The 12555-nt window shown below is 44.3% G+C and overlaps 1 protein-coding gene across 4 annotated transcripts in view; it reads left to right on the forward strand.

The window, feature by feature from the left end:
- TRPV6 (transient receptor potential cation channel subfamily V member 6) overlaps positions 1–12555 on the forward strand; it is a 122107-nt gene that overhangs the window by 75387 nt on the left and 34165 nt on the right. The gene's annotated exons all lie outside the window — the stretch shown is intronic.

Consider the following 12555-nt stretch of genomic DNA (forward strand, 5'->3'; position numbering starts at 1 on the left):
GACGGCCGATACAGGATTCGCATCGGTGCTATAATATAAGTGCATGTTGCAAAAGCTGGCCGTGGTGTGTGCCGATCCCCTGTCAACCTGCAAAAAGGAAACCTGGCATGGAGTATTGGATGCTTGAGAGTAAAAAAACCACAGGCTTCTGCAGAGAGCACATCTGCAACAATGCGGATGATGAAGGGCAGGCTGCTGTTGCGTTAGTGCTGATTTGCTGGGTGAGGAAAGCCATGTGAATTTCAGCCAAATTTTCTAGCAAGCTGGTACAGAGAGGTAAAGCAAACTTTTCTGCCCTGCCAGCCCAGATATTATAGTCTGGCTGGAGGATTGCTTGATTGTGCAAGTGATGGAGTTCTTCCAGGTCAGCCAGGTGAAGAAGTGGGAAATTTCCAATCACCACTGAGGAAGTTCCTTCCACTGCCTGTTATCTCCATTCAGTTAGATGGGTGAGATAATATGAAGACATTGATTCCTTGCCGCATGTGACTTTGCTAGAAACTGGGTCATGTTTCTCAGAACCCGGGCTCAGGAGCTTATCGGTGGGTTACATTAGTTAATGGTGGATAAATTTCTGTGAAAATTTGCCCATCATTGCCTGTATAAATACACAACTGCTAGGGAGTGTTGGGCAATTTCTAAGGCATGTTCAGCTCATGTAGAGCAGGGGTAGGGGATGTGGGTGGTGCTGTGGTCTAAACCACTGAGCCTCTTGGGCTTGCCAATTGGAAGGTTGACGGTTCGAATTCCTGAGACGGAGTGAGCTCCTGTTGCTCTGTCCCAGCTCCTGCCAATGTAGCAGTTCGAAAGCACACTAGTGCAAGTAGATAAATAGAAGGGAAGGTAAATGGCATTTCTGTGCGCTCTGGTTTCCATCATGGTGTTCTGTTGCGCCAGAAGTGGTTTAGTCATGCTGGCCACATGACCTGGAAAGCTGTCTGTAGAGAAACGCCAGCTCCCTTGGCCTGAAAGCGAGATGAGTGCTGCAACCCCATAGTCACCTTTGACTGGACTTAACCATCCAGGGGTCCTTTACCTTAGAGCAGGGGTGGGGAGCCAGCAGCCTGCAAGCCTCACTAGACATCCATGTATCACCATTTGGCAATTTCGGCCAAGCCATCCCACCTGCCCTATACCTGAAATATAAGAAGAATCCCTTCAAATCCCTGTGCAAGAAAAGGGGAACTAGCAAAACACCTGACATTGCACAAGTGGTGCAGACATAAGCAGGTGCTAGAGACATAAGCTGGTCTCACGCAAGCAAAGTAACATTGGGTCGGAACTTGCAAGTTCCATGTATAAATCCATTTAAAATTGATTCCTCCTCCATCCCAATCCCTCAGGTATCAATTCTGAAAAATGCTGGCAGTCTGTGAAACCAGCTTCCAAGTTATTGGGTGTGGAGTTCACAGTAAAAGAAATTTGCTGTGTCCAGAGATTTTAGAAATGAATAGCAGCTATTGGTCAATGTATTGGAGAAATCTGCATGAAATACACTATTGGGGTTCCCCACCATTACCAGGCTTGCATCAGAAGTGTCATGCTTGTCAAACAAATGGCTTGAACCTCTGGCAGAGGCAGAGTTCTGATTTAGCAGTCTGGGCGACATGTTCGAGAATGAGAAATGTAACCTTCAGCTCCTTTAGATAATAACAATGAAGCATATTTTATAAACTAGGACCACAGTTGGTATCCATTTGTGTTATTTATTTCCTTTATTCCTGAAGTTAGAGTGAGATATTTGTAGCTATTATGGACAAACGTCCCAAACAAACCAGCAGGTTTCTGAACAGTCAACCACAGATCTGTGAAAACAGAAAACGTTAGCATGCTGCGCAATTGAGCCAATTACAGAGAACACGGAGGAAGTGCAATAGTCAAATATTCTGAGCAACAATCTGTTGCCAAGGCAATGGCAAGCTGGCTAGCATTTTGAGTGGGGAAGGAAGCCCACATGCTAGGATGCAAGCTAACCATTTGGAAAGCCCAACCATATGAGAATTATGTGGATGCAAATACATTTGTAATTGTCTCAAACATTGTAGTATTTCATGTTGGTAAAGCAGAGATGTGTGTGGAAACATTGGGGAGGTTTGTGGATGCCTGCTTGCAAGTGATTGGGGTGTGTGTGTGTAGTGGGGCCTAAACCCTAGAAATTAATAAATGGTAGGGTTTTGATTAATTGGGATATGGATGAAAGTACAAGCTGCAGAACTGTGCCAGACAAGGAATCCCAGGGCTGGTTTATGCAAACCAGCCTGGCTTACCTGGTGAAGAGCAGATCTGTTAGCATGACAAAAGGGGTTGATGGGCCATCGGAGAGGAATCCTTTGGCCTGGGGAGACAGAAGTTGCCAATGTGATGGGGTCCTATCACCTCAGACAAGAAAAGGGAGTCTTGAGCAAGAGTTGCTGGGAAGAAGGAGGAAGCAGAGAAAAGACTGGGATCCATCTTGGGCAGGTTGGCTGAAGGCCAGCTGCACTGCTGTGAGGGACAAGCCCCTCTTGAAATGACCATGCTGTAAGATCTGGCCTCCCTCCATGCAGAAGCGTAAATAGGTGGATAAACCATATTTCTTAAAGCTACGACAGTCTCTGCTGTGTCTCAGTTCTCCAAAGGGGACCACAGACCCTGGATGAGTGCCTGAGGCCCCATAGGCTCTTGCTAGCGCTCAGCAGAGAGAGGGCGAGGCACCCAACTTTTGCAACAATATGTTTACACCATATGCTATGTCTACTCAGAAGTAAGTCCCTTGAGTTCCCAGGTAAGCAGGCATCCCAACTGCAGCTGTGAAGTGCCACGGGGCAGCTGAGACTTTTGCCTTGACAAAACGTTCTGAAGGAAGCTAAAGAAATTGAAGACAGCATGTTTAAAAAATGCAGTCTGTGGAAATGCAGTCTGTGCTAGGAAAGGAACACAAGGTCGGGAGTTGAAGAAAAAAAGTACATCTTCAGCAGCAGAAGCTGCAGGTTATAATTAAATGCATGGGAGTTTGGGCTGGTCACCTGTCCTTACGCACAGCAAACAAAGGCATCTTTTCTTGCCAAGTGTTTGCGTAACCAGCTGTAGAATTTATGGTAGAATTTACATTAAATTGGCAGGTGATGGGGCACCTTAAAATGGCTCGTAGCTTTTCAGAGTAAACACCAGTTGTTTCAATAGAAACTTTTTATGTGGCTTTGATACCAGAAGAGAACAGGCAGGGAGAGAACATTGTGGAGCACATGAGAAGGCGTTGCCTGTGTTCCACCCTCCTCTCCCACATTCTCTTTTTAATGCAAAAAAAAAAAAAAAGCTAAAATGTACACATACACTAAACAGCCAAACTGGCAAGTTTGTATCTTCTTTGGCCTTTAAATACTAGAGTTCGTAGGTCAGATCAGTCTACCAGAGCTGCTGGATAATACTCTACTGAATTTTTGTAGGGTTCGGTTTTTCCATTGGCTTTTTCTGTATCCCTTTCTTGGCACAAAGTGCTTGGCAGAGTTGCCAGCTGGTGATGCCCACTTTCAAGGATGTGAACATTTTCCCTTTCTGCCAATTAATTTTCATTGCTTTTCAAAAACTTTAACAAATTTAGCATCACGATAATTCAAATTTGATATGAATTTGACGTCCCACTCCGCCATCTTGATGTTTCTCTTCCTACCCTTATTGCATACATTTCCAAATTGCATTTCAAAAACTTAAAAATATTTAAACGTTTTATCCTTGATCTTCTCCCCCCCCCCCATTTTCTTCCCTCTTCATCTCCCTTCTCATTTTCGGCTCCTGCTAGATTTTTTACTTAACTATAACATATTCCCCCATTTCAAGGAGAGTTAATCTTCACTTTGTCAGCCCACAAACCCTTACTTTTAAATTGGTAACCCTCCATTAAAGTCCATCTCTCCCAAGGATGTGAATATTTTCAAGCCTCTGGGTTCACACGTGGCCTGAAATATCGCGGGGACGACAACACTCTTTCTGAATAGACTGAATGAAAGATTTTGTGGGAGTGGGGATGCTAGCTTGAGTGCACTGCTACAATCCTAGGCTCATGCTCGTATGCAGGTGAAAAAGGTAAAGGACCCCTGGATGGTTAAGTCCAGTCAAAGGAGACTATGAGGTTCCAGTGCTCATCTCGCTTTCAGGCCAAGGGAGCTGGCGTTTCTCCACAGACAGCTTTCCAGGTCATGTGGCCAGCATGACTAAACCACTTCTGGTGCAACGGAACACCGCAATGGAAACCAGAGCGCACAGAAACGCCGTTTACCTTCCCACTGGAGCGATACCTATTTATCTACTTGCACTGGTGTACTTTCGAACTGCTAGGTTGGCAGGAGCTGGGACAGAGCAATGGGAGCTCACTCCATCGTGGGGATTCAAACCGCTGACCTTCCGATTGGCAAGCCCAGGAGGCTCAGTGGTTTAGACCACAGCGCCACCCTCGTCCCATATAAACACATATAAACATGTGTGCTGGCATTCCGACTTAATAACACCCATGTACCTGTCTCAAACACAATTGCTGCCTAAAGCTTGTAGGCACTGTAAGGACGTCTGCAATGCACTAGACTCCTCTGGTTTTAGCCACTGAATTCTGGTGTCTGAATCCAACACAGAGCTAGACAGGCTTAAACCCACTAGAATAGTTCCTAAATCTGTATTGGATTAGAGCCTACAAATTGCTCTGGTCGATGCTGCCACCATTTGGCCTTAAAATGCCACTACATTGACTAATATATTCAGATATATGCTACTTGTGCGAGGTGCTGTTGAGAACACAAGCCCTGCCAAACAAGCAAAACGGTGTTCAGAGGAAGTCAGTTGAGTTGCTCTCCCAGATCCTGCTGTCAAGGAAATAAAAATGCCTACAAAGTACAATGCCATTGGCCGTTAATAAGAACAAATTAATAGTTAATAACAACAAATATCACATGGAGGTTTAAACACTGCCCTGGCTGTCAGTATGCATGAAGAGAGCAAAATTTTTGTTCATAGAATCGTAGAATTGGGACCGTGAGCATCCTCTAGTTATTTTCTCCCCTAATTTCTTATATGCTTAATTCATTGAACAACATATTTCAAGATGCGTGTGACCTTGTCTTGGTGATCTTGAGTGATCCACTCTGCAGCTCTCTGAATTCCCTGCTGCGAATTCCCTGCTGCGAAGTCACTGCTGCAAAGTCAAGCAATGAGTCTCAGAAATAATTGTTTTCTAGACATCAAAACACTGCTCTTCCAAGAAACCGCTTGTGTGGTCTTGTTGCAGGGTATGGTTGTAAATACATTTTAAAATCTAGTATAATGCAAATAGCATTCCTCCTCCTCCTCAGCTTGCCAGAATCCATCTTCAAAATTAATAATCGCTGTCTCTTGCCAAGATGCTTTATAGATCCTTCTGGTTCTATAAATTATTTTTCCACATACCACACATGCAGGTTATCTTCTGGTTTGTCATGATGGTTTTTTTATGGCAGAGTTTTATGGTGCACTTGGGGAATAAGCAAAATGGTTTGCTTTCAAATGTAGTGCATTTCTTCACCAGAAATATATTTTCCTTTACTGAGTTTTTCTTATATGTGGGGAGGTCTCTCCCACCCCAGAGTAGCTGCACATTTTTTCTGCTGCTGGTGGTGAATAGAATAATAGAATTATAGAATTGTACAGTTGGAAGGGACCATGAGGGTCATCTAGTCCAACCCTCTTCGATACAAGAATTTTTTGCCCAACATGGGGTTCGAACCCACAACCCTGAGATTAAGAGCCTCATACTCTGCCAACTGTGCTATCCGCAGTTCGCTCAATATACTACCCCTCTTGCCAGCCCACCTCAAGGACGGGACAGTAGTGTAGCCTTTGAATGAGCATGGCTTCTACCGTGTTTGCCACCCATCTTAATTCACCCAAAATTAATTGTCCTGGCTTCCAGATCCACTGTATGTAACATAAGCTGTTTTCCATCTACTTCTTACCTCTGTCCCATTTCCCTCTCGCCCTCCCCTGGTGATTGGAGACAATGGTTCTATCCACACCATACATTCAGAGCAAATTGAACACGCATTTAAAGCACATGGTTTTCCCCAAAACAACCATGGGAACTGTAGTTTGTTATGTGTGCTCAGAATTGTTAACCAGGTGAGAGAGAGAAGGAATCACAGTTCCTAGGTTTGACTGAGTGAAGTTATGTGCTTTAAATGTCCATTGAATGTGCTTTGAATGCATGTTGCAGATTTGCCCTACAAAGTTCTACCGGAAGCACTGCAAGTCCTTTCTTTGTGTGCTGGCTTTTAGCACCTAGGATTATAACAATCGTGGGTGGTTTTCTGGCACTTGTTTTAATCTCCTCTAATCTGGTTTTAATTTGGTATTTTATATATAATAGAATCCATTAATTGTTGAGTTGTTCTGCCCATTGGCTATTAGGAAAGAGACAGAGGGAAAGAAAGACCAGGAAATGTTCAGTTAAAACCAGGCAAAAGCATAATGGTGGCTCCAATCCAACACAATTGGCAGATGCTCTGAGTGTTCCTGTTTTCCAGGGACAGTCCTGGATTTACAGAAGCCGTTCCGGTTCCTGATTTGATCCTGTAATGTCCTGCTTTTCCTCAGGACATCTCTATTTCCATTGGAGAAATGTTGGAGGGTATGCAACCCCCGAGCCAAGGAGATAAGTAACTATACAACCTTTAGAAGACATCTGAAGGCAGCCCTGTATATATTTTTATATATGTTGGAAGCCATCCAGAGTGGCTAGGGCAACCCAGTCAGTTGAGGATGTTGTTGTTGCTTAGTCGTTTAGTCGTGTCCGACTCTTCGTGACCCCATGGACCAGAGCACGCCAGGCACTCCGGTCTTCCACTGCCTCCCGCAGTTTGGTCAGATTCATGTTTGTAGCTTCGAGAACACTGTTCAACCATCTTGTCCTCTGTCGTCCCCTTCTCCTTGTGCCCTCCATCTTTCCCAACATCAGGGTCTTTTCCAGGGAGTCTTCTCTTCTCATGAGGTGGCCAAAGTATTGGAGCCTCAGCTTCAGGATCTGTCCTTCCAGTGAGCACTCAGGGCTGATTTCCTTAAGAATGGATAGGTTTGATCTTCTTGCAGTCCATGGGACTCTCAAGAGTCTCCTCCAGCACCATAATTCAAAAGCATCAGTTGAGGATAGAGCGGTATAAATATATTATTATTATTATTATTATTATTATTATTATTATTATTATTAAGGGCATCCCTATTTTCATTGGAGAAATGTTGGAAGGTATGAAATGGGAAATGATCTACAACACAATAAATAGCAGTAACGCTTCAGTCCTGTAATACTTATCTGGGAGCAAGCCCCATTACACATAGTGGGACTCCCTTCTGAGTAAATTTGCGCAGGATAGTACTGCTTGGCTGCAACCCTATTTTCTGGAATAAGTTCCTTGAAAGTCATCAGCACCTGCTTCTGATTCAGCATGCATAGGCTCTTAGAGGGGGAAGCTGCCTCCTTCGCCACTCCCATATGGTATTTTATACAGAGATAATACTTTAAGATTTGGAAGGCTTGGTAATGGGCCTAGAAATGGAATTTACAAATATTTTTTTCAAATGCACATTTCTACACATCCCAACCAGATATTATGTGCCGGCAGATTGGAGGAGAATCACTCCTCCGAAAGAACAATTTAAAACAAAATGAATTATTATTATTATTATTATTATTCATAATACTATCATATATCCTCTCTCCTACCCGTCTCTATTGTGGGCCACTTGCAGTTACCCATTTTTATGACTATTTGAAATGTAAAATTTAGTGATCCCCTGCTGCCTGGATGCAAATAAAATCCCACAATTAAAAGCAGACACCGTATATTTCTCCCTCTCTTTATATTAAATGTTAATTAAAGCTGCATGGAAGGCAAGTTGAATGTATTTGGGTTGTGGCGTCTTGTCCTCAAGACCTTCGGTGGTTTCTAGAAGGTCAGGTGTTCTCTTTCCCTCTGTCCCCCAAGGGGTTTGCAAGATAATTCTTAGTGGGTTTCCAGGTGTAGCCAGGGCAAATCACTGGCACCTCGGGGGCAGAATCAGCTGTTCGCTTGCTTTTCAGATGGTAGTAAAAGGTAAAGGAAAAGGACCCCTGGATGGTTAAGTTTAGTCAAAGGTGACTGTGGGGTTGCGGTGCTCATCTTGCTTTCAGGCCAAGGGAGCCAGCGTTTGTCCACAGACAGCTTTCCGGGTCCTGTGGCTAGCATGACTAAACCGCTTCTGGTGCAACGGAACACTGTGACGGAAACCAGAATGCACGGAAATGCCGTTTACCTTCCAACCACAGTGGTGCCTATTTATCTACTTGCACTGGTGTGCTTTCGAACTGCTAGGTTGGCAGGAGCTGGGAAAGAGAAACGGGAGCTCATTGCATCGTGGGGATTCGAACCACCGGCCTTCTGATTGGCAAGCCTAAGAGGCTCAGTGGTTTAGACCACAGCGCCACCCGCGTACCTCTAGTACACATGGCAGTACTAGTTTTTTTTACTGACCAGTCCAATGTTCCCGGTGTTCGTGGGAAATTCTCAGCAATAATGTACACAGCTGAACTGGGTCAATTTTTAGTCCCTGGGAAAGGTTATAAACTTGCTGCAACTCTGCTGAAATGGCAGGTGGGCGGGCGGTTTCATAAACGCCTTACTACTGGGGGTGGGGAGGGCCTCATGTCCATGAGACTAAGGGTTAAAATGTCCAATGCTTTTACAGGGACAACTTCTCAGAAGGCACCAGTGCCAGTGCAATCATTTTGCCAAGATGGAAAAAGTATACTGCTGCACACAGAAGGCTCCGTCCTTTGCAGTGTCTGCTCCCTTTCAAAGGAGGCATAGCCACCTGCTGCCCAGTTTAATCTGAGAGGAGGTGGCAGTTTTTTCCTAGGACAATGTTACTTTCCTTAGGGAAAGTTCATGCACCGCGAAAGAACACTTTCCCCTTTTAAAAAAATGAACCCCACAAAATTCTGAAACTGGCCCACAATGATTTATCAAGTAGACGTTTCTAGGGGAAATTATCCTTCTCCTATCCTAAATCAGAATTTCCTTTATAAGCAAAATGCTCATTTGGCTGCAATATACATAGGACTGGGATGCCGGTCAATTATCATCAAATTTATTTTTTTGTTAATTGTTGCTTAGAAATGATAAAAATAACTATTTGCAAGCAGTCCTTGAAGCAGCATACAAAGCTAATATTGCAAACTGATTACCTATTATTTGATTCTGATCAAGTATTCAATGAAGCCGAGAATGCTCTAGATATATATATTTACATTAAGTATTGGTGCAAAAACCGGTATATCAGCTGTGTCTGTTTTCCGCACACCTTCCTTTCACGACATTCGTAAGGCTACACCTTCCTTTCCAGTAATATTCTCTCTCTCCTCCATCCATAAAATAAGCAAAAACAGCTCCCTCCAAAAGGCAGCAGGAGTTTAAATAAAACATAACAAGCCCTGATAGTTCATAGCAGGAGGGGAAAGGATGCCATGAATCGGTGCCAAGCTGTTTCCATTTAGTGTGAGTGATTCTGCCTCAAGACTGGTGCCAGCCTCACTTCCTCATTTGGGGGCATTTGTTGGATCTGGGCCCAGGTTTTTTAATTAAAATGGGCTGAGGTGTGGCACTTGGGGCTGTGCCCTCTGTCTTCTGACAGACCAGCTCCCCTCAGACAGACAAGTTTTCCTTAATTGAGGTAATCCTTGGCGTCGTGTGAGCACAGGAGCTGATTCCTGCTGGGCTTTGGGCCTTGACATTTTTCAGCTATTCCCACACTCCAAGAGATCGTAGGCTGGCATTCTGCCACCAGAAATCTCCGTATGGGAAACGGCCAAGATGAAATATATTTTTTTCGCGCCTTATTGACAGGAGTGAAATTAAACAAGTTCTCTGCTTTTCTAATTCTTCCTGAAAGGGTTGATTGGCACCTAGATTTTAAGTTTGCCAGGTGTCCTTTAGGGTTGCCCCCACAGTTTAACAACTCCCCAAATGTTGCAGCTCCCTAGAATGCAACAGAGATCTTTCCGTTGCAGTGCTTTTTAGAGGGACACGGGTGGCACTGTGGGTTAAACCACAGAACCTAGGACTTGCTGATCAGAAGGTCAGCGGTTCGAATCCCTGTGACGGGGTGAGCTCCCGTTGCTCGGTCCCTGCTCCTGCCAACCTAGCAGTTTGAAAGCACGTCAAAGTGCAAGTAGATAAATAGGTACTGCTCCGGCGGGAAGGTAAACAGCATTTCCGTGCGCTGCTCTGGTCCGCATGCTGGCCACATGACCGGAAGCTGTACGCCGGCTCTCTCGGCCAGTAAAGCGAGATGAGCGCCGCAACCCCAGAGTCGTCCGTGACTGGACCTAATGGTCAGGGGTCCCTTTACCTTTACTGAGGTGGAAACATGCAGCCACTGCTATTGATCTGGGTGTTTGTATCATTTTAATGCACGTGAACGCAATGGCAACTATAGATGGTGAACATACATATATGAATTCATCTAGAACAAAATATTACTTATTGCATCATTTTCATCATCCAGCCGCAACAAAAGGATGAGCTGAGAGTCTATTTGCATGGTGGTGTTGGTGGTGGGGAATACACTGTCCCTCTCCCTTAGTTTTCCCTCGACTCATGGATTTTATTAATTTTTAAATTGCAATTATTACCCTCACCTTTCCTCCAAGGAACTCAAGGTGGTATACATGGTTCTCTCCTCTTCCGTTTATCCTGTCTCCGTTGTCTTGCCTGTCTTTGCTCCTCCCTCTTTATGCCTCTTCTGGTTCTGGGAGACCAGAAAAGAGGGGAGCTGGTCGCAACAGGAAGGGGAGACACCCTGGCTTCTTCACCAGCCTGCCTCATCTCTGCCTCTTGGTCCCCCTCTTTTCCAGTCTCCACTTCTGCCTCTGATTCTGGACTGCTCTCTGCCCCATCTTCTTTCTGCTCACTAAGTCCTGTTACCTCTTCAGCTTCCCAGTCTTCTTCCTCTTTTCCCTCTGACTAGTCATTGTCGTCCCACCACCAATCCCCTGGCTCTGAGCCTTCTTCCCCTGGGGGTTTCCTTGGGGGCTCCCCAGCTGATGTCTCCCAACATTCCTCTGCATCCAGCCAGTCCTTGACAAACCATTAGATTAAGAGCTATGTATAAACCTTTGCTAATGTGTGAATGATACCTTAGATGGAAGTTTAGCTGTTTGTAGTGTGTGTGTATTAATTTTTTAAACAGAAATTATTTCCAAAAAATGCTTTTCTTATATAATAGTGTGGTCAAGTAATAGCTGGATTTTTTAAGGTGCATTTGACAATTACCCCATTTATATGTGAAAATATAATAAGGATAGCTGGTATTTGGAGTCTGTAATGAGCTCCAGTGTTAGTTCCCACTTGATACCTTATTCATGTACTTCAGCTGAAAACCTCATTGAGATATGAATAAAAATGTCATACTTAACCTTAAGTATTCCTAGCCTAGCTCCTACATCAACAGAAATAAGCTATCGTGTCTTTTTAATCAGATTTTTATCCACAGTTGGGAATACCCATTACCTCCTAATTACTCTGATCGGGGACTAACTGATCCCAATGCCCATTAATAAAACCCTCAAATAAAAAAACCAACAAATGTGCACACAGATGTTACACACACACAACACAACACAACACAACACAACACAATGGGGAACTTGAGCTAAAGTACCACAGAACAACTAATGATTTTATTATAGGAAAAATAATCAAGGATGAAGCGAAATGTTTTGGCATTTGGCATTTGCCAAGTTTGAAGAGGTCTTCTAGGAATTCTTGGCAGTCTGTGGTGATTAAAACAGCAAGCGAAAAGGACCCGTGATGCCATTATACAATTGCATCACCGTTGTGCGGTGTTCTAACCAGAGCAGATGTACTTGCGCACATCAATACCCTGTCAATTTTTTAAAAAAAGGAAGACTAGCAAGTCACACATGTGCAAATTCCGAAATGGTGTAGAAATCCTCCCAAGTTAAATTGGAAGGCAGGTGAAGTTGGGACATAAGGCAGAGCCAGCTGTGGGGCAAATAACAAAATGGGACAGGGCAAACAGCTGCTCATCCTTGCAGATTGGGGACCCCTCATTCTGTCCTCTAATCGAGCATCATTGTGCGCACTGGCAAACCTCTGCCATGCACAGGTGTGTTACAGGTGTGAGAGAGGATCGTTGCTGCTCCCCCTGTCTCTTATACTTGGAAGGTTTTGCATTCTTCGAAGGTATTATAAAGACAGCTGTGAACCTGATGATGAGGGAGGACTCCTACAATATGGTGCCTCCAATAGTCTTGAATCCCTTTCCCATAGCACGCTTTGGAGGCACAAATTAGGAGTCCATTTGTTCCCCTCTAAAGATTCCTCAACTCACTCTCAAATTAAAGGATTTTCTGTTTTCTAGCTGATTCCTATTATGTTTCACATCCAGTTAAAGGAGGACACAGGGCACCGTGAACTTCTCCTGCAGAACTTTGTGCCCCTTGAATGGCTGGGCAAGAACACTGCTGGAGCCTTCTGAACTCCTCTTGGTTTCAAGAGAGGT

The sequence above is a fragment of the Podarcis filfolensis genome, assembly GCF_964270895.1.
Source record: "Podarcis filfolensis genome assembly, chromosome: 17".
NCBI classification, from domain to species: domain Eukaryota; kingdom Metazoa; phylum Chordata; class Lepidosauria; order Squamata; family Lacertidae; genus Podarcis; species Podarcis filfolensis.